The sequence below is a fragment of the Amphibalanus amphitrite genome, unplaced genomic scaffold, assembly GCF_019059575.1.
Source record: "Amphibalanus amphitrite isolate SeventyFive unplaced genomic scaffold, NRLGWU_Aamphi_draft 000629F_arrow, whole genome shotgun sequence".
In the NCBI taxonomy this organism is placed as follows: Eukaryota; Metazoa; Arthropoda; class Thecostraca; order Balanomorpha; family Balanidae; genus Amphibalanus; species Amphibalanus amphitrite.
The window spans coordinates 335,484-356,708 of record NW_024882123.1 but is presented as its reverse complement, the minus strand read 5'-3'; the positions used below and the strand labels follow the sequence as shown (position 1 = coordinate 356,708).

General features: G+C 46.4%; 1 protein-coding gene across 1 annotated transcript in view; it reads left to right on the top strand.

The window, feature by feature from the left end:
- The first annotated feature begins 4,012 nt into the window (after positions 1-4,012).
- LOC122363598 (disks large-associated protein 5-like) overlaps positions 4,013-21,225 on the top strand; it is a 152,376-nt gene continuing 135,163 nt past the window's right edge. The window contains exon 1 of the mRNA XM_043333067.1: positions 4,013-4,169. The gene's annotated coding sequence lies outside the window, so the exon portion shown is untranslated. The remainder of the gene's footprint in view (positions 4,170-21,225) is intronic.

The window sequence follows — 21,225 nt, the reverse complement described above, 5'->3', positions numbered from 1 at the left end:
ATAGCCTCTGGAAACATTTTGGTCACAATGTGTAAAATTGATGCCCGGAGAAATCCTGCAAGTTTGGTGGCGATAGCTGCAATCGTTTAGGAGATATTGACGGAAAAGGACAGGGGGACCGTTTCGCCCCCCCCCCCTCCCTACGGGGCGCGGGTTAGAAATCAGGATGTCATCTTTAGTCAACCCAACGCTCCGCTTCCACCCGATCCTGGTAGCCAGCAGTCGACTGCCCTGAGCTTGACAGGTCAGGTCAGTTTTGCGCCTGCGGGATACGGATGAAAGGCGCTGTCGGGTCACGGCTGGTGGACGGTGCTCAGTGCAGGCGGGTCATCAGTGCTGAACGGAGTGTGAAGAGGCAGCACAGTGATCGCAATTTCTGTTCTGTGGTTGCTCTGTGGTTCTGTGGGAATGTCTCGCGAACTGTTCGATCAGAGGTTCCGGGAGTGGGAGGAAACGTTGAGCGGCAATAATTCGAGCCGTGGAAGACGCCGAACATATAGTGACGTCATCCGCTTTCTGATAGACGCTAGACCGGTGGAGGAGAGGCCGCTGATCCGTCCAAGGAAAGGAGGTGGATGGCAACGTAACATGTTGTCGACTACAAGAAAAAATGCAGACATTAAAGGGACCCTCCCACCTTCAAAAAAGTTAATGAATTGGCATGAAAGTGATGTCCCTTGGTTCAGAAAGAGCGAAAACGAATATCTACCAAATTCACCGAAAAATATTCACTGGTTTTCAAGATATTAGGCTTTTACTTTTGTTAACTTTTTGGGATCTCCCCTGTTACTAGCGACTTTATTTGGAAGCAATAATTTGGCAGCCTTAAAGTGCGGCAGACGTTGCGCGCAAAGCAGCGTATACCACCACGTGTTAACGATGGTTTTAGTCTAAGATTTGAAAATCGTTAGATCTCCGCTGACGTCACAAATTCTAAGGGGGCATTCCAATGCTTTAGCCCCTTAGAATCCGAAAACTGCAAGTTTGAAATTCCATATCTTCGAATTAAAGCATTTTTCGATGTTGTGAGTGCCCAAACCGGTATTTGCAGGCCATTGCCACCAATTTGGCTATCTCAACTCAAAACTAATGTTAAGGTGGGAGTGTCCCTTTAATCTGTAAGGTGATATTTGCGAGCAAGACAAAAATAGATAGTAAGCTGCGAAAGAGCGTCATCAAAACACCACATCGTCTCGTTATGCACCATTGCTGCCAAGCTTCATTCTGAGCTCTGAACCAATTCATCGCGTCTTATCTACAATATGTACTCGTATATGGCTGTTGTTTCGTCGTTGTCGCATTTTACCTAGGTAGTTTGCAACAACCCTAGGGAGTTTGCAAACTAACTAGGGACTTTGCAAACTACCTAGGGAGTTTGCAAACTACCTGTTCGACCAGGTACTTTGCAAACTACCTAGGGAGTTTGCAAACTACCTGATCGTTCAGGGAGTTTGCAAACTCCCTAGGTAGTTTGCAAACTAACTGATTTCTCATACTCCCTGTAACATATGCACATTAACTCGCCATGTCGAGATATACGGTAAGAGGGTAGGCAGACTACCCCGCGTTATTACTCAAAAATATGCACCGTACCTGCAGTCCGAAGATAAGGTAGCTACTCAGCACCGGATATTGTCCCCGCGGGTGTCGAGTCATTGGCATAGCCCTCACTGAAAGAATTGGAACTACTCGAGATATCGCATACGCGTATCCGTGGGTGGCGAACCTTAGCATTACCTTTTCTGAAGGAGTTGGCTCAACCACCACAACTAGATGGTGCTGTCTCATTACAGTTTTGAATTACAACAATTTTTTAACTTTTTTGCACCAATGATATATTGGCACATTGTTTGGCGGTTTACAAGTGGGGGCGAAAGTACAATAGTTCGGGTGCATCTTTAATCCTCGCCCCGTTGGGGGCCAATTTGGCACCCCTTGTGGTTTTTCCTGAATAGCAGGAAAACGGCGGCGCGCAGTGCCGCGAAATTTTCAGTACCTTACCGGGCATCAATTTGACACCTCCACACAAAATTTCAAGTCCTAGATCACCTTAAGTCAGGAGTTGTTGAGGTCAAACTGAGGTCATGTTCGAGCAAAAATGATAAAAAAACATGAAATCTTGAAACGCTCACCAAAGTTACATTTACTTAGCAATTTCAAAGTTCTTTATATGGTCATGTACAGAAAAGACGGCGATGCAAAACTGATATCTCGGATTTTTTTTTTGGAGTTTGACCCCCAAAAATTCAATAAATTGATTTTTTTTTAGAAAAACGCAAAAAATCCCAAACGTTTTTTGAATTTCGAATAAACCGGAACATATGTGATAGTCCCTGCGCTCTTCTATCTACATACCAATTTTTAGATCGATACCTCTTTTTTTGGCCAAGTTAGAGCGAAAGAACCGTTCAAAATTGATGACGTCAAATTTTGGAACCCAATTCTTTGGCAATTCTAGAGCGCGTAGCGCAAAACAAAGACTACCATTGAACTCCCCGTGACGAGCTGCATCGAATCGGTACCCATTGTATGCAAAAATATCAACTTTGAAATTTTACCGAATTTGACCTGACCTTAACCTGACCTTGACCTGGCCTTCACCAGAACATAATCTAAACTGACCCCAAAGGCTGCCTGACCCACATAATCGCATTTGACATATAAAATGGACCATAAAACATGTATCACATGATATTTTCATATTGTGACCCTCAGTGACCTGACCTCTGTGACCTGACCTGGCATCAGTGACCTCAAATAGCAAAATATGTTTTTGACGAACAATACCCCATCGATGATTTTAAATGAAATGCATTTTACTCGATTTTACAACGCATTTCTTGAAATGCCTGTAAACGGTGAAAATTTGACATTTGACCTGACCTGTGACGTCATCGGTTTGACCAAGGTCAATGAAAGTGAGTCACAAGGTAGTTCCCTGTTGGAGCTATCCAACGCCGTTTACCGCTTGTCGCTATGTTGCGTGGTTCTCGAGATCTTAGGGGGGGGGGGCAAATTGCCCCCCCCCCCCAGCAGGGCGCGTTGCTCGGCAGACCCCAACGGGGCGCGGGTTAAAACCTCTGCAATATTCATCACGGGACGATTTGCATTGCTTTTTCTTCCGAAACTATCAATTGAAACCATTTTACTTCTTATATAGGTCACAAAAGCATGGGCTCGTCTGCAACAGTTTTTAGGGGTTTTGGACCGATTTGGACCACTTAGGGTGGACCAATAAAAAAGTTATCAAAAACGGCACCGTTTCAGACCACGGCACGTCTAGTGGTGAAGGTTTCATCGAAATCGGTCCAGTAGTTTCGGAGCATGGGCTCGTCTGCAGCAGATTTAAGGTGTTTTGGACCGATTTGGACCACTTAGGTTGGACCAATCAAAAATTGTCATTAACGGCACCGTTTCAGACCACGGCGCGTCTAATCGTGAAGGTTTTATCGAAATCGGTCCAGTAGTTTCGGAGCATGGGCTCGTCTGCAACAGTTTTTCGGGGTGTTGGACCGATTTGGACCACTTACGGTAGACCAATAAAAAATTATCAAAAACGGCACCGTTTCAGACCACGGCGCGTCTAATGGTGAGGGTTTCATCGAAATCAATCAAGTAGTTTCGGAGTATGGGCTCGTCTGCAACAATTTTTAGGTGTTTTGAACCGATTTGGACCACTTAAGGTGGACCAATAAAAAAAATCATATACGGCACGGTTTCAGACCACGGTGCGTCTAATGATGAAGAGTTCATTGAAATCGGCCCGATAGTTTCGGAGCATTGGTTCGTCTGCTAATCTCGTCTGCTTTTTAGACACTCCCGATGATTGCCGCGGTTGCCGCCAAACTTGGCCGCCAAAAATCGGAATGGCGCAAACGTTGTTCTATACGTTCTATATACCAATATACCCTGGGGCCGGGCGCAAACCCCAAACCAATCCGCAAACGGCGTCTGGTACGGCTGGTACATACCCCAAGCCAACCAACCTGGCATAGGAATCAAGGTAGGAATATAGGAATCTTGAACTAGCCCAATAAGTGCAAGCCTATATCAAGCCTATATCACATGGGCAAGGCCTATATCATGGCCTTGCAAGCGCATCTTGATCTAATGGAGCTAAGAGTTCAATAAACTAGTGAGGGGACAGCGCTGTTTCTTACAAGGTTGAGGTAGGTTTCTTGTAGGTATCTTGATGCTGATATATGGGGATATATCTCAATTCAGCCTGGACTGGGCAAAGTACCTATTTCAAGGTAAAGTAAAGGTGTGTTGATTTTCTGCAGAGGCATAGGAGCGATTTTCAAGTTGGAGGGGATGATAGGGGGCGAGAGTAGGATTAAGTTGGAATCAGCTTAATGAGTCCTCACATAATTAATCCAGCCACCTTTTGTGGCCGCTTCAGTTGTTTATGGATTTTCTTCATAGAAGCCAATTGTCGACTAATCCTTTTAATAAATCAAGCTACTCCACTTAATACAGCCACCAGGTGGGAGTTTCGTGGTTCTAAATCAAGCCTGTCGTCTTCTCCCTTGAAAGGCGACATCCCACCTGCTTCCAATGAACCACACTGACACTGGCGTAGCAATCTGTAGCAGTTGGACTTCCCATAACAGATGGAGTTCATATTTCAGAATGCTCCTCAGCTCTGCGCAAAATATTTTATGGTGTGGTGTGTGACGGCACACTTGGATGACGTCAGACGCGGGAACACCTTCAATTAAAGGGGGCACTGCCGACTTTTGGTCCCAGTCTTTCCATACAGCTCCCATAGGGTTAATGTTAAAATCAAATCAAAATCAAAATCACTGTGTCCCAGTGCCCTCCCCGTTCCGCCGTCAATGGTCAGACGTTACTTGGATCTGCCCACTGCCGGCCCGCACCCCACAGAGCTGAGGTCTGCGACAGTCATTATTCGATGCGTGATTAACTGTGGCATGGATAGACTGATGGCTTTTGTTCAGTAACTGAGTAAAATGTGTTCAAATGTGGTTAATAGCAATATGGCTCTGAAAAGAGTGGTGATAACCAAAAAACATACAAAGCTCTTACAATGAAAAATATAGGAGGGCAAAGTTTAATTTGCGCAGCTACCGCCTCCTGCAGCTACTTCTTTCTTCCTGGGCGAAACTGAAAGATTTTGCACAAGCCTACGTCATGCCTACATGTTACGTCATGTGCCGAGGGACAGCCTGGCACCCGAGGGACCCCTACTGCGCATGTGTGGTGCAAAATTTTGCAGTAGGGCGCGCTGCCCGAACAGCATTGGGCCTATAAAGAGCTGTGCACCATGTGTGTTCACCATGCGCCTCAGAGAAATATTCCAGGCGAAGCATGCAATGCTCAACTGTTTCATTGGCACTGCAGGCATGAGAGGAAAGTGATCAAGGATGAATGTATTGACTTGAATTGATTGATGAATATATCACTGACCATGGCAGCTTTGTAGTGTGCGCTGGTCTGGTCACTTTCATTGGAATAAATCAGGCAATGAGGAGTGCCAGCCTATCCGGTTGTATTGGAGGGGGAACTGAATGTAGGTACAGTTGCCTACCAAAATGATGTTCCACCTCTTACAATCTATCAGTGTAATGTGTGCTAGACTTTACCACCTATCACACAATTAATTGTATATAACTATTATGAGGGTTGGGTCACATCCAATCCAAGGCCATCTATAGAAGGTACAGTCACTTCCCCGCCGACCAATCAGAGACAGATCCTCAGTGACCAGTAGCGGCTGAACACCTTCAATTAAAGGGGGGCACTGCCAACTTTTGGTCCCATTCTCTCCATGCAACGCCCATAGGGCTAATGTTAAAATGCCAAAATCAAAGGGGGGCACGGTGCCCTGGTGCCCTGCCCTCCCCGTTCCGCCGCCCAAGTGAGTGACGTCACCCCTGATGCTTGCCAGGGGTACTTTATTCCTTTACAACGTGAAAATGACTAATTTCATTTGAAAATTATTAACCTTCGCCCACGGGCGTCACTTTACGAAATCTATTGGTAGGGCTGTAATGGTTAATTTCGGGATACCAAAGCCATTCTTACCATGCACCGCCATAGGGTTAATGTTAAAATTATGAAATTATTGCTAGGACTCGGGCCCTACCCAGCCCATACAAAACGACACCCATGCCCTCGCCTGCGCACATGGGGCGGGGGGGGGGGTGGTTGCCCCAGGTAGTCTTTCTGTTCTGCACTCAACGTTTTTGAGCTAGAAGCCTGACTTTTAGCTGCTCCTCTATCCTTTCTTGATGTCCACTGAAAATTTCAAGTTTCTGGGGTTTTTGGTTTCGGAGATATGGCCTTGTTTTTCAGGTCATGTCATGACCCAAATGACCAATTCCATCTTGCGTTGGCTATGGGCCTTGTGAGCTTTTGACACCTTGATTTCGGCCTTTTTTGCCAGTCTTACCTCCCACCTATCATGGAACATGTTGTTCGACGATGTACAGATGTCAAGGTCAGGGTCAAGGTCAACCTAGGTTATCGAAAATAATTGCGTTTTAGGCAAGCTGAAGTTACTTTTCGTGAAGTTATTTGACTGCATTTTTGTTAAAAGCTTCTCAGATCATGATTTCATGTAATATGGACACAAACAATCGGTGCACACATCAGTATACCTACTCACAGACACACACATACATCATTGACCTTGACCTAACTTGACCGGCACCAGAAAACGGCATCGTCATCGGTAGGTATATGATAAGCAGCGCACTTGATATCCAACGGTGACCCAAAACACCAACATTTTTAGTTTGACCTGACCTGGAAGGTCAATGACTGACCTGAGAAGGTAAAACTGGGCATTATTGGAGTCGTCTCTTCCCAAAGAATCTTTTTGGTCCTTACAGCGAAGCTCTATCTCCAACAGGAATGAAATGGCGTGGGAAGGGGGGGGGGGTGGTGGCAACCCCCCATGTGCGTTCTAGGATGGGAAAATGGCATGTGTGGGCGAGGGTTAACCCGGCAGGCGGTGGGCCTCCCGGCCACCTTCCGCGCGTTGGGGGGGGGGGGGGGGGTGCATTTTTTGCCCCCCCCCCCGTATCTCCGAAACTACTGGACGGATCCGGAAAATTCAAACGGCGTTCGATAGCCCTGTCAAATTTGTCGAGGGAAACCAAAATTCATTGACCTCAGGTCAGGCCACCAAGGGTCACCACATGAACCCAACTTTACTAAGGTTGTGCAATGCATGTTTTATGACCAGTTTTTCATTTCCAACTCAATGGTGTTGGTTATAAGACCATCAGGTACGGTTTAGGTCACTTTCTGGTGGAGGTCAAGTCAAAAAAGGTCAAATTTCAAAGTTGATATTTTTGCATAAAATGGGTATTGATTCGATGCAGCTCTTCACTGGGAGTCTAATAGTGGTCTTTGTTTTGCGCTACGGGGTCTAGAATGGCTAAAAATTGAGTTTGAAAATTTGACGTCATCAATTTTGAACAGTTTTTTTCCATTGACCTCTATGGTCAATGGTTTTTTCGCTATAACTTGGCCAAAAAATGAGGTATCGATCTCAAATTTGGTATGTAGATAGAAGGCGGTAGGGACTATCACATATATTCCGTTTTTCGAAATTCAAAAAACTTATTGGATTTTTCGCTATTATATTCAAAAAATCTATTTTTTGATTTTGGGGGGTCAAAATCCAAAAAATTCGAAACCGAAATAGCAGTTTTGTAGCCCTCTTGATTCCACACCTTTTATGTCTGAAACATTTTTCTGTATCTCTAAAGCTGTAGGCCTGACAGCTCTTCCTGCGAAACCTTTTTTTGGGTCGAAAATGACAAATGACGTCACTCTGACGTCATTAGCGGCCAACCTATCATAGCCTTTGGAAAATTTTTGGTCACCATGTGCGCTAGCTACTCCCGGGAAGGTACTGAAAGTTTGGTGACGATCGGCGCAGCGGTTCTCGAGATATATCGAAAAAAACTAAAGTGGGGGGGGGGGGGGCAAAAAAATGCCCCCCCACCGCCTGGAAGGTTAATGGTATTCTACACATACCGCTCCACCGTCGATTTCAATAGAAAGCTCAACTAATTTTCTAGCGACAAAAACGAGCGGCAAAATGCTAAGAAATGGTCGGTTTTGAAGATATAGACAATTTAAAAACCCTCTGCAGTAGTAGGAAAGCAAGGTAAAGACGCATCGATATTATATTTTTACTATGAAGAAATCATTTTTCAGTAAGATAAGGTATCAATTTAATTGACAACTTTATTACAACATTTTTATTATTTGTAATCTTATTCCAAAATAATATTTTCGAAAATGGCAGCTGTTGGCAAGTAGCTTGGAAGCGATTGTGGCGCACCGCGCCATTATTATCCTGAGGCCCCCTTATGATGTCATCTAAAGTGGAGTGACATGGGCCGTGTTCGGGCAGCGCTTCTTCCTATTGTAAAATTTTGCACCACGCATGCGCAGTTGGGGTCTCTCGGGTGCCAAGCTCCGCCCTTCGGCGTATGACGTTACACGTGTGACGTAGGCTTGCGCAAAATCTTTCAGTTTTGCGCAAGAATAAAATAGTAGCTGCAGGAGGCGAAAGTGGCGCGGATTAAAATTTACCCTCATAACTATATTTCTTATTGTAAGTGGATAGTATGACGTTTTTTGGTATCATCTTTCTTTTCAGTGGCACATTGCTATTAACCACATTTGAACGCATTTTACTCTGTTATTGAACAAAAGACACCTGTCCATCAGCGCCACGGTTCGCCGCGTGTCGCGTGGCCCTCGGCTTTGCGGGCCGGCGGAGAGGGGGCGGAGCATGGGCGGAGCCAGGCGGCTGACATCATCGCATCATCACACTCAGCAAAATATTTTGCGCGGACCCGAACACGGCTATGGGCCTGAGGGTTGTTCGGGTCCCTGCAGCATAGATCTGTGCTGCGTGCGTCATATTGGGTGACGTCAACCGCCTGGCTCCGCCCACTCTCTGGCGGTACGCCGCGGCCGAGCGTCGCTGCTGCCTATTTCAAACGCGGCGAACCGTTGCGCGGGTGGACTGGTGATTGTTGCTCAAATAACGGTTAAATTGGGTTCAAGTGGGGTTAATAGCAATGAGCCAATGTGCTACCGAAAAGAGTGATAATGATACAGAAAAAAACAGCATACAAACCGCTTACAATAAGAAATATTGGACGGTAAACTTTAACCTGCGCCCTGCTGGGGGGGGGGGGGGGTGGTTTGAACATCCCCCTTGTGGTTTTTCGCGAACGTTTTTGGTACACCTTATCATACATCAATTCTACATACCTATGTTGTGAAAATTTCAGACCAAGGTCATTCAAGGTCAGGTCACTAGGTCACTTGAAGTGACCTCACCTCATAAAAAGTTTCAATGTCTGCCATAGCTACACCGAGTGACCGATCGCTTTGAAACTTTTAGCGATTGATAAGGGTAACAGTATCTATAAAATGTGTATCTCGGAATTTTGATATCGGTGACCTAAGGTCAGGTCAATTCTGCGACCTCCCCATTATAAGTCAATGGCAGAAAATTGAAATGCGCCTCTTCTGGACGAAAGACATTATAAACGCTCCCAAACACTGGATTACAAGTGGTTTAGACACTGAACATGTAAATGGTGTCAGTGACCCCTATTTATGCCCCTGAGGTCATCTCAGGTCACGATAGATAGATAGATAGATAGATAGATAGATAGATAGATAGATAGATAGATTTGTATTTCAGACTAACAGTCCATTGCTATGAGTTGATGATGGATGTACCAGATGGATGATGGATGAGCAACAAACATCGATTAAGGCACACTCCCAGTCGATGCACATTCAATGTAGCACAGCATGACAATAGAGCTTACTGAGCCAAAAGCGTCTCAGTTTTGATCTGAAACGGAGATCCCCTGAATTGATTGCTTCAATGATGCTATTGGGGCTTTGTTCAAGTCTTCTCAGAAACTTATAAATAAGTTTCCTGAACACGCTTTCACAATTCAGCACTCTAAAATATGCACATGTCATACTCGTACTCTCAAATTTCGATAACCCGATAAGTCGTTTAAGAAGGTTGTGATAGCTCACAATGAGTCGATTCATAGTTGCCTTCCTATAGTTCCACCACAGGTGTGCACAGTACATCGATGAACAGTAAGTCTCAAATAGTTTCAGTTTGACATCTACAGTACACATGTGAAACATCCTTATGATCATATTCCCTCTGACAAATAAACCTTTGTTCTGATTGGCAATATCTAGATCATCAGTCATGTCTTCCTCTATGATATGCCCAAGATATTTAACTTTATCAACACATACTAACGGCATGGGTCCTAACATAAAATCAGGTATTTTGACATTCCTCATCCCCTTCGATCTACATGACATTGCAACACTTTTTGAACTATTATACACAACATCATTTGCCATACCAAATTCATGGCACACATTCAACAGTTTTTGCATCCCTGCACTTGATGGAGAGATAAGCACCACATCATCAGCATACATCAGGTGATTGACCAATTTCCGACCTATAAGACAACCTATGCCCATTTCATTTAATCTGCTAGACAACTCATCTATAAACACGTTGAAAAGGGGAGGTGACAAGATACCTCCCTGCCGGACACCATTGGACACTTTAAACTTTTCTGAAAAAGTGGATCCCCATTTAATGACCATTTCCTGCTCTTGGTACCAGAACGCAAGCAATCTTAGGTACACATAGGGAACACCTCTCTCTGAAAGCCTCTGAAAGAGAATTTTATGATTAACACGGTCAAACGCCTTGCTTGCATCAAGAAAACACAGATGGACAATGCTATTCATTGACTTATACTTTTCAACTATCTCTTTCAAAGTGTAAATGCATTGGTCTGTACCAAGGTTCTTTTTAAAGCCAAACTGGTTGTCCTGTGTCAACAAATAATTCTCAAGTCGTTTTTGCAGTACTACCTCGAAAAGCTTACTCACCATATTAGGGGTTGCCACAGGTCTATAATTATTCATTTCCGTGATTGAAGCAGCTTTGTTCTTTACTATTGGAACAATGCTCACGAATGGTGTCTAACAGTTTTTCGCAAATAACTTTTGATAGAGGCATGCTAGAGCGGTGAAAACGCCTTAGATGTGTTCAGCTCGACGATACGGATCGACTGATATGCAACATGACCCTTTCCAGTCAGGTCATGACCTTGACCTGAGGTCAAATTTTCGTTTCAAGGTCAACTTATAGTTCATTCGATGCGTCTTGACGAGAGAAACACGATGCCGGTAAAAGTAAGCTCGTACAAGACTTGGGTCAAAAGTTATTGCAGAAAACTGTTAAAAAAAATCGTTTTTTTTTGCAGTTTTTGCCCCCTGCAGCAGGGCATATTTTAAGGATTTTTCACTGCGTCCCAAAGGTGGCATAGGGCACATGCTTCGATCGGAAAGGGCACTTTGCAAGCGAAATAGTATATAATGCAAGTGAGATAATGTACAGATACATGTGTCATTGTGTAGGGTAGAGTGGGGCAAAGCGCCCAGGGCGGGTAAAACGCCCACCCCTCTTAAGGCGTCGCCACCACTACGGACACTACGGACAGTGTCCGTACAAGTTTTGGAAGGCCCGAAAACTTGTACGGAATGTCCGTACAAGTTTCGACGACCGCAAAGCAGTCTTTGCACATATTTTAAAGTAGCTTAAAGCTTATCAGTCCCCTATTTGTGGGTAAAGATGCGATCCAATTCCAAGGCAGCCCGAAAGTCAATGTCACGCAAGAGTATTTACTATTTAGGGTGTAACGAAATTATCCGGACATATTTTGTTCGCCATATCTGTTCGCACAGTTTCTTTTCTGATGCTAGAAGCGGGAATACTGGCTGTACAAGTGCCTCCGGTATCGGCTCTCAACTCAGCAAAGACCTACCTTTGCCAGATGCTTCTTGCTCTGAGTAATTAGTCGAGTCACCGACGGGTTCATTTGATAGTTTTCGTCTAAGGCAATGGAGAGAAAGGAGCGCACTCTCTCCTTTTGTATTAAAGAAGCATGCTTGTGCATGGCGGCAATGAGCCTGAAGCTGGTCTGCCAGCAGCTGGACATCAGCAGCAGCCAACTGCACATCTGCCTGAGGCGTAATAAGCTGGGACTTGATTGGTGAACTCGCCCGGCTGCGACCGCAAAAGCCACCCTTTGCCAACGCAGATTGACTTGAATTCAAGACCGATAAAAGGGCCCACATCATGACTCACCGCTATCCGCCCCTTACCTTTGTTCTTCTGCCCAGTAGCGGCGGAACACCTTCAATTAAGGGGGAGGGGCACTGCCGACTTTTGGTCTCATTCTTTCCATGCAACGCCCATAGGGCTAATGTTGAAATGCCAAAATCAAAAGAGGCACGGTGCCCCGGTGCCCTCCCCGTTCCGCCGCCTATGCTTCTGCCCATCAAATTGAAAAAAAAGACAACGAAATTGACGGGGAAATAGCCAGTGCACCACCTTTGGCCTCACGCCAAGACGCATCCACTGGTCGAAGAAAGATATGAGCAAGGTGGTGTGGTGAAATGGGTAGCTATTCGCGCTGTATTGTCCTTTGAACCGTCAAAGTGGCCTTGGGTTGCTGCCAGTAACTCAAACGTCCGTCCCGGCCGTCACCAGCGTCACCAAGATCCAGATCTGGAGCATATTCAGCTGCTGTGCGATATTCCAGGTGTGCATTGTGTCACAAAAGACCACCATCAGTGACGAGTAATGAGTATTACCGGAGCAACATCCTGTCAGACAAATATGTAGTTGGAGCTGCTCAACCGGACGGCACGGGGGGCTCGGTTTCTAAAAGCGCACTGATGTTTGATTCAAACCACGCTGCCTTCGTGCAGGCTGGAGCGCTACATATAAGTCCTTAGGAGAATGAGAAGTGACGCCGGGAGAAGCTCTTATCCTTCTGGACTAACGCCTAACGGACTACGGCTTATAAATAGTGTTGTTGACAGTGTTCTCGCGTTGTGTTCTTGTTTCTTAATAGCTTAATTAAACTTAACCTTATATTCACAAAACTGTTTTCACATTTCTCTAGTTTTGTATTTTCACCTCTTTTTTGACATCAAAAACACTATTTAAGCACAAATTTCTTTAGTTCCTCGCGCATGGAGGCACATGCTATTTCTGCTGTTTTACTTTCGAAAGTAACACCAGAGTATTATCCGGGATCCTCCGGAACATCACCCCCCACTCTGAATGAACCTCCGGTCATTCAGAATCACTTCAGACCACATCAGCTGCATCCCTGGATCATGACAGTCACCCACCGATGGCGTCTACAGTCATCCTCTTCAGACATCCAGCTCCAGTCGAACAGTCTTCGTGACTGGCCTCTTATATACACCTTTTGCCGTCTTAACTTCTACAACACGGACAAGCCCATCTGGTCCTGGGAACGTCTTCGTGACCCTGGCTAGCGGCCACAGTCCTCTGGGTGCATTCGGATCCACCAACAGCACCAGTTCACCTTCACGCAGGTTTTCAGATTGCTCAGTCCATTTTTGCCTGCCTTGCAGAGTTGGGAGGTACTCGCGAATCCAGCGTCGCCAGAACTCCGAGCTCAGTTGCAGCAGGCGCCGCCAGCGTCTTCTTGTCGTTTCTGCATCTCCATCATCATCAGGCATGAAGTCGAGCCTGGTTTGGCCCAACATGAGCGACGCCGGAGAGATGGGCGGCTGGTCATTCGGATCAGATGAGACACTCGTCAAAGGTCTCGAGTTAAGCAGAGCTTCAGCGCGGCAGAACGCTGTCTGTAGCTCTTCATCGCTGAGATGAGCCGATTCCAGCGTCTTCCGAAGCGCACGTTTTGCGCTCTTCACCATTGCTTCACAGCCTCCGTTGAAGTGAGGAGCGCCTGGAGGCGTGAAGTTCCACTTGACACGCAAGTTCGCGGTCCTCGTTGCAGCCTGGTCCAGGCTGCTCGCCAGCTTCTGTAGTTCACGGCTCGCTCCGATGAAGTTCTTCCCATTGTCTGAGGTCATTTCAGCAGGTACACCTCTGCGAGCTACAAATCGCATGAAAGCTCTGAGAAAGCTGTCTGTGTCAAGGCCAAAGGCGACCTCGAGATGCACCGCTCTGGTCTGCTGACACAGAAAGAGGCACAAGTAGCGCTTGGTTCTTGACTTGCATCGGCCCTGCTTGGTTTCAAACGGCCCAGCAAAATCCACTGCACATCTCAAGAAAGCCCGATAGGGACCCTTTACTTCACTGGTGCGTTTTGGAGCCATGAGCTGGCTTCTGGGTAGTCGGCGCCTCTTCACACATTCTGGGCATGACCAAATGCATTTTTTCACTTGCTCTCTGGCGCCGATTATCCACACCCTCTGACGAAGCTCAGAGACGGTGTGTTCGATTCCCAGCTCGTGATCACCATCTTCATGAACGTATCGCACGAACAACTTCGTCACTTCATGATGCTTCGGTAACAGCACCGGATGTTTGGCGTCGAAGGACAGTCCACTCTGCTGTAGACGGCCGCCAACTCTCACTAATCCGTTGCTATCCAGCACTGGACACAAGCGACGGATCTTGCTGTCTTTGCACACGTGCCTTGAGTGCACTACGTCATTGTCTTCCTCTTGTGCTTGCAGATGACGTCGCTCGTCCTCGAAGCACTCCTGAGCTTTCAGGAACCAGAAATACTCGGCTTGAGTCAGTTCTTCACTCGAGAGAGAACCACAGGAGCTATCCGAGTTCTCAGATTCAGCCTCGGTTCTTCTTTGTTTCAGCCTTTTCACGAAGCGGAGCACCCATGCTGTCACTCTGATGAGCTTCATCCACTTCGAGTAGCGTGCTGGCTGTAGCCGGAAGTCTGTGTCCATCTCCTTCGCCCGCGCTGAGTGAGTAGTTACTTTTTCTTTGCGGAACTCACTGGGGTCGCATGCCTGTTCAGAGATGTCTCTCTGTTTTGGCCAGTTCTCAGGTGACTCCAGAAGGAATGGAGGTCCTTCCCACCAGAGGCTGATGTGCTTCAGGTCTTCCAGCTTGACACCTCTACTGGGGAGATCTGCTGGATTTTCCGTTCCAGGAATGTGTCTCCACTGATCAGGACTCGTGAACTCCCGGATCTCTGAGACGCGGTGGGCGACAAACGGTTGGAAGCGCTTGACGTCATTTTTTATCCAGCAGATAACGTTGAGCGAGTCCGACCAGAACACCACGTCCGTCAGCTGAATCTCAAACGCAGCGCAGACCTTCTTCACGAGCCGCAGGCCAAGTAGCGCAGCCATAAGCTCGAGTCGAGGTATGGTGACCTTTCTTGACCTTGGTGTGACCCTAGCTCGAGCCAGAGCTACTCTTGACACGATCCCTTCTTCACAGTCAGTGACGACGTAAATCACAGCGGCGTACGCCTGCTCCGATGCGTCTGAGAATACATGCAGTTTTTGTGTGTTTTCACTGGAAAATGAATGAACGCACCTTGGGACAGTCAATGAGCTCACCTCCTGAATATCTTCAAGCCAGGCCAGCCATTCAGCTTCCATGTCGGGCGGCAGTGGATCGTCCCAATCCAGACCGCGAGCCCAAGTCTCTTGAAAGATGATCTTGGCGGTGATGGTGAGCGGACAGATCAGACACAGCGGGTCGAAAACCGCAGCTATTTTCTTGAGACAGAGTCTTTTTGTTGGCCGGTTTTCAGGCGTGGCGTCTGAGGAAGTGGTAGCGCAGATTCCAAGAGTATCTTCATCAGCATTCCACAGAAGACCCAGCGTCTTGCTTGTCTGATTTGGGCCATCTTCGATCTTGAATTCCGGCTCCTTAGCGCGCTCCTTTTCCGGGATACTTGCTGTTACATCCGAGCTGCTGCTTCGCCATTTCCGTATGTGCATGCCTGCCTGCTTCATCACATCAGTGAGCTGCTCTCTTGCTTCTTTGGCTTCCTCTTCAGTTTTGAAGGAGCAGAGCGCATCATCCATGTAGAATGATCTTTCCACGGCTTGAGCGGCGAGAGGGAACTCGGCAGCGTGTATCTGAGCATTTTCCTTCATGACATACTGAGCAGCGAAAGGTGCAGCCGCGTTTCCAAATATCCATCGCTGGGCTTCGTATATATCTGGCGCCCTCTCTGCTTCACCGTCGCGCCATAGGACGCGGTGATACTTCTTGTCTGCGTTCGCCAGCTTCACTTGGAGAAACATCTCCTCGACATCACCCGTCAGAGCGATGGGATGACGCCGGAATCCCAGTAGAATCTCGATCAGATCGCTGCAGATTGAAGGACCTGGGTACAGCTCGTCGTTCAAGCTCCTTCCCTGGTACTTTGCCGCAGCGTCGAACACCAGTCTGATCTTTGTTGTTGCCCTGTCTTGTCTTATCACTGGAAAGTGAGGCAAGAACCACCCTTCACAGGTGGCGGCTGTCCAGTTTTCATCACCGGCGGCTATCTTCAGAAAGTAGCCTTTCTTCACGTAATCTTCGAAGATCTCACCGTACTTTTTATCCATGGCTTCATCTTTACGTTTCTTCATATTTTCCTCCGTTTTTCTCAGCCTGCTGAGCGCATATCCGAAATTTCCGGACAGATTGGGCTCATCATTTCGCCAGGGGACATTCACTTCATATCGCCCTCCTTCGTGCTTCATCTTCTCAACTTTCTTCATCGCTTCTTTGTCTTCAACTGACAGAATCTTTTCTTTCTGCTCCCTTACACCGATCACTTCTAGCTCTGTCATCTCTCGCATGGCCTTTATCTCTTCCTGATTTTCCACTTTCAGCTTGCTTCGGATATGGGTTCTCAGGGTCTTGATGTTTTCCATTTCGGCTCCACTGACCGGCCCGAAGGCGGTCCAGCCCAGTGGGGTTTTCACCGCCACTGGATCACCGGGAGGCCCCTGGATGGTTTCCTCAGGTAGAAACAGGGACATGGTGTCGCCCGTCAGGCCGATAAGCATATCAATGCCGCCTTTCCTGGATACGGTCGGGAACGGGATCTTCTTCATATGATCCCAGCGATCTTTCATCAGGTTCCAGTCGATTTTTGTTGACGCGCTGGACAGATCTTTGATGACAAATGCGCTGAGCTTGACCTTGTAGCCTTCATCCACTGAGCTGAGTTGAACCTGAGTTTTCTTCATCCTCACTTGTGAGCTTCCGTTCACCGTCTCCAGGTCCACATCTTCATCTTCTCCCTGCAGCTGTAGCTCATTCGCAGCGGCCTCCGTCAGGTAGCTGGCATCAGAACACGGGTCCAGAAGTGCACTCACAATGACTGATCTCCCATTCGCAGAGAGCTTCACTGGCACCGTCTGAAACGCCACTCGATCGGGGTTCGATTGAGCGTCTCCAGATGACTTCTTTGTGCGAAACGACTGCTTGGAACTTCTCTGTGTCTGGGTGGATGGGACGTATTCTGCACCAGCTACTTCAGCTTCGTGAGGTACCGACCGGCCTCCCAAGGCTCCCTCACGGCCAGTAGTCGCGGGCTTGGCTGTAGCGTGCAGCAGTGTGTGGTGCGTGCCTTCACATGAATTCACCGAGCAGCCATTGAACTGCCGGCAGTTACGCCCCAGATGATGGCCAGACAGGCAGCGGAAACATATCCTGTTAGTTTTGCAGTAGTGGTAGCGACTGCTGACAGTCCACCGGGTGAAGTGCGGGCAGTTATCCAGACTGTGCGGCTCGTTGCAGTACAGACACGTTGCTCTTCGTTCAGGCTGTCCGACGGTTTCCGTGCTGAAAACTCTTCTCGGCTTCTTCGGTACGGTCTCCGCCTTGCCTCTGCCTTCAGGTCTCTGCTGACCGGCCAAGCTTATCTCCTGCGCCTCCCGCTCACATATAGCTTCATCTGCCAGCCAGTCAGCGAACAGAATCAAACTGTCCGTCCTGTTCCCATCCTGTTGCCACCGCTTGTAGGTTTTCAAATATGATGCCGGCAGCTTCTCCTTGACCAAAATGTAGTATGCTGACATTTCGGTCAGATCCGCCACACATCCACTGTCTTCCAAGTTGGTCACTAGGTTCTGGACGCAGTCAGCAAGATCATCCAAGTCTTTGCAGTTTCCGGCTCGTACCGGCTTCATCGCTCGGATCTCTTCAAGTTGACGTCTGATCCGTCTTCCCGTTCCGCCGTATTTGCGCTCCAGCTCGCTTCTGGCCTTTGTATACCCGGCTGCCGTGGGATTGTATCGGCTGACGAGCTTCAGCGGGTCACCGCCGAGACAGACTTTGAGCTGTATCATCTTGAATTTTTCCGGGATGTCCTCGTCTCCCACAAATGCGTCGAATGTTATCTTCCAATTTTCATAGTCCTCTCCAGAGAACACCGGCAGTTGAGGACTTCTTAGACCATGGGTGGTCCAGTCCATCTGCGTTCTTCTCACTCCTTTGTTTGCTTGGGTTCCGGACGTGCTCGCATCAGTTGAACGTGGTGCGTTTGCAGGCTGCGGGTTAATCTTCTCGCGAATGGCTTTATTGGTCAACCGAATGGTTTCTCGCGATTCTTTCTCAACCTGCTCCAGTTCCTGCCAATGTTCTTCCTTTTCGCCTTGATCACTTACTTCTTCACAAAGTGATTCCGTCAGTCCATGCATATGCTCGATCAAATCCTCTAGTGATTCGATGGCATCGGTTGAGTTTCCAGTTGTGATCTCACCGCTCTCTACAAGTGAAATGAGCCGTCTTTGTGTTCGGTGAAATTCACGCATAGTCTTGCTAATGTCCCTTTTCAGAGGCATCGTTGAATCTGATTTATCTGATCTTTCCGAGTTATCTTGATCGGCAGCTTCTGTATTGTCAGCTCTCCTTTTCTTCTTCCCTGCCATCTTGTCAAAGAGTACACTTAATTAATGCTTAACAGATACCTACATTACTCAAAGCCAATTCAAGACACCAATTACCTACGTTACTTCACATTACTTTACTCTTTAAATTTGCACAAGGCGTTCAAAGATTTCTTAATCACCGGCGAATCCGGGTCAATACGGCTCCAGATGTTGATGATAGTGTTCTCGCGTTGTGTTCTTGTTTCTTAATAGCTTAATTAAACTTAACCTTATATTCACAAAACTGTTTTCACATTTCTCTAGTTTTGTATTTTCACCTCTTTTTTGACATCAAAAACACTATTTAAGCACAAATTTCTTTAGTTCCTCGCGCATGGAGGCACATGCTATTTCTGCTGTTTTACTTTCGAAAGTAACACCAGAGTATTATCCGGGATCCTCCGGAACAAATAGTTTTCATCCTAATTCCATCGAGATCTTATGGACTTTTGTCCAGCAAGAGGTGAATAAGGGGACATCCGGCACCAGGACAGAGCAACTGCATGTAGGCACATGCTAATACGGCGTCGGTCCACATCAAACCCACTGTGCTTAAAAACCCAGTAGCTGGAATGTTCTAGGCATTTCTAAATAGATCTTATGAAAGGTGGCTATATCATCATCAAAAGGAAAAACCGCATATTGCCTTGTTTCTTAATTACAACGGTAGGTAAGGGAAGTGTCCGAATAATTTCGTATCCTTCTATAGGCTATTTCACTGATAGGTCAGCCATAGTAATTCTGTCACTTTTGACATACTGAGGCTCTAAATGAATGCTTAGATAAAATAAATGATAAAATCGTGACCAGTGACTTCAAATACAGAAAAAGAGACTGATCATGTGTGAAAGTCAACCAAAGGCCATTCGAGGTCACATGACAACATAAAACTTGACCTTTTCAAACAACCTATATGTTATTCAACGCGTCTAGACATGTCTAATGCGTTGGTACCACTGCTTTAGGTCTAGGACCTTTTTTGTTGAAGGAATCTGCAAAAATAAAAATAAAAATAAATCCGCAGCTCAGCACGGGATCGCTGAACTGCCCTCTGACCTAATGTAGGCATCAAAAATGAGTTTGCATTTTTTTCCGAAACCTCTAGGCATTCGGGGGCTATCACAACTAGTCGTCCGGGGTGAGGGGGGGGGGGGGAGGACGAAAAACACCCTCCCCGACCCCGGGCCCGCGTGGGTTAACGGCCTCTGATGAGTGTTACGGCTGACAGAATGTGTCCGTACAAGTTAGGGAGCCGTGGCGACACCCTGCAGTCTTATTTGTGAAATGCTCGACTTTTTAAAGAATCCTTGATAGACACTTTCAAGAACACGCAGGAATCTGCTTGTGCTCCCTTTTTTGGTGCCACAAGTGGGGCTTTCTGAACATAAAATACAGATTGGTATATTGCTGATGTTTTCTAGAAATTAAAAGCTTTCTTAGTGCCAAAACTTTGTCTGATAGAGATTGAAGAAGGCAATAAAATTTTGTTATGTTGAATCTGCAGATTTAAGCTATGCTTTGAGCATTTATTTGCTTGCAACACAACTGTGACAGGCTTAATTTTGGCAAATTTTGTTTTGAATGTGCTGTTGGGGTAATACGAACACTTTGATGCGGGGCAAAGCGCCCATCATGGGCCAATGGGAGTTATACAGCACGGGTTATTGCGAGCATTTTGGGCTCAAAGTGAGTGGCGGATATGTTTCTATTGCTCAGGAATCAGGATTCTTATAAAATATGCAATTTTCTGGTTAGGATCGTCTAGAACGATTTATTCGCGAGATCTGGGCTCAATCTTATAAACGATAACGATCTTGTGATCTTATGATCTTATGAACTTATAAACGATCTTATGATCTTTGCTCACCAGGGCCCAATCTTATAAAGGTTGTGCTACCAAATGGCGTACTATCATTCCACCCCACTCTATTTACGGCACCCTATTCACGCAATCTTATAAAGAGAATAATATGGTGATTCTATTCACGCCATTTTGCCCACAGTACAAATCAACGCCAGCAGGAAACACGCAACGTGATTGGTCAATGTCTTGTCGCCTTCGCTATTGGAAATTATGCGTACTGTTTGCGAACAGCAAAAGTTATGTGTTTTAATTTTTATGGGGCATTTATTTCTTTTAGAGACACACATACGTGTAATGAATAAGTTATTTATGGAAAACGTGATAGCAAACTATGGAAAACACAAACATGCTTGAAGAATTCTCCTGAAAAGTGGATTGCCGACCAAATTAATTTCAGCGAGGGCATTCTCGCGCTCAGAAAATCGAGTGAATAAAGTGTTTCTTCTACTTATCATTTGCATTTATTTGCTGTTAAGGCATTGCAATAAATTTGTTAAAGAATTATTTAAATAGTCATTTAATTATAGCTCGGCTACTGTTTCAGTAATTTAAGTAATGCCGTTGACAATGAAGCTCCTACAATTTGAGCATCAGGATACGTACAT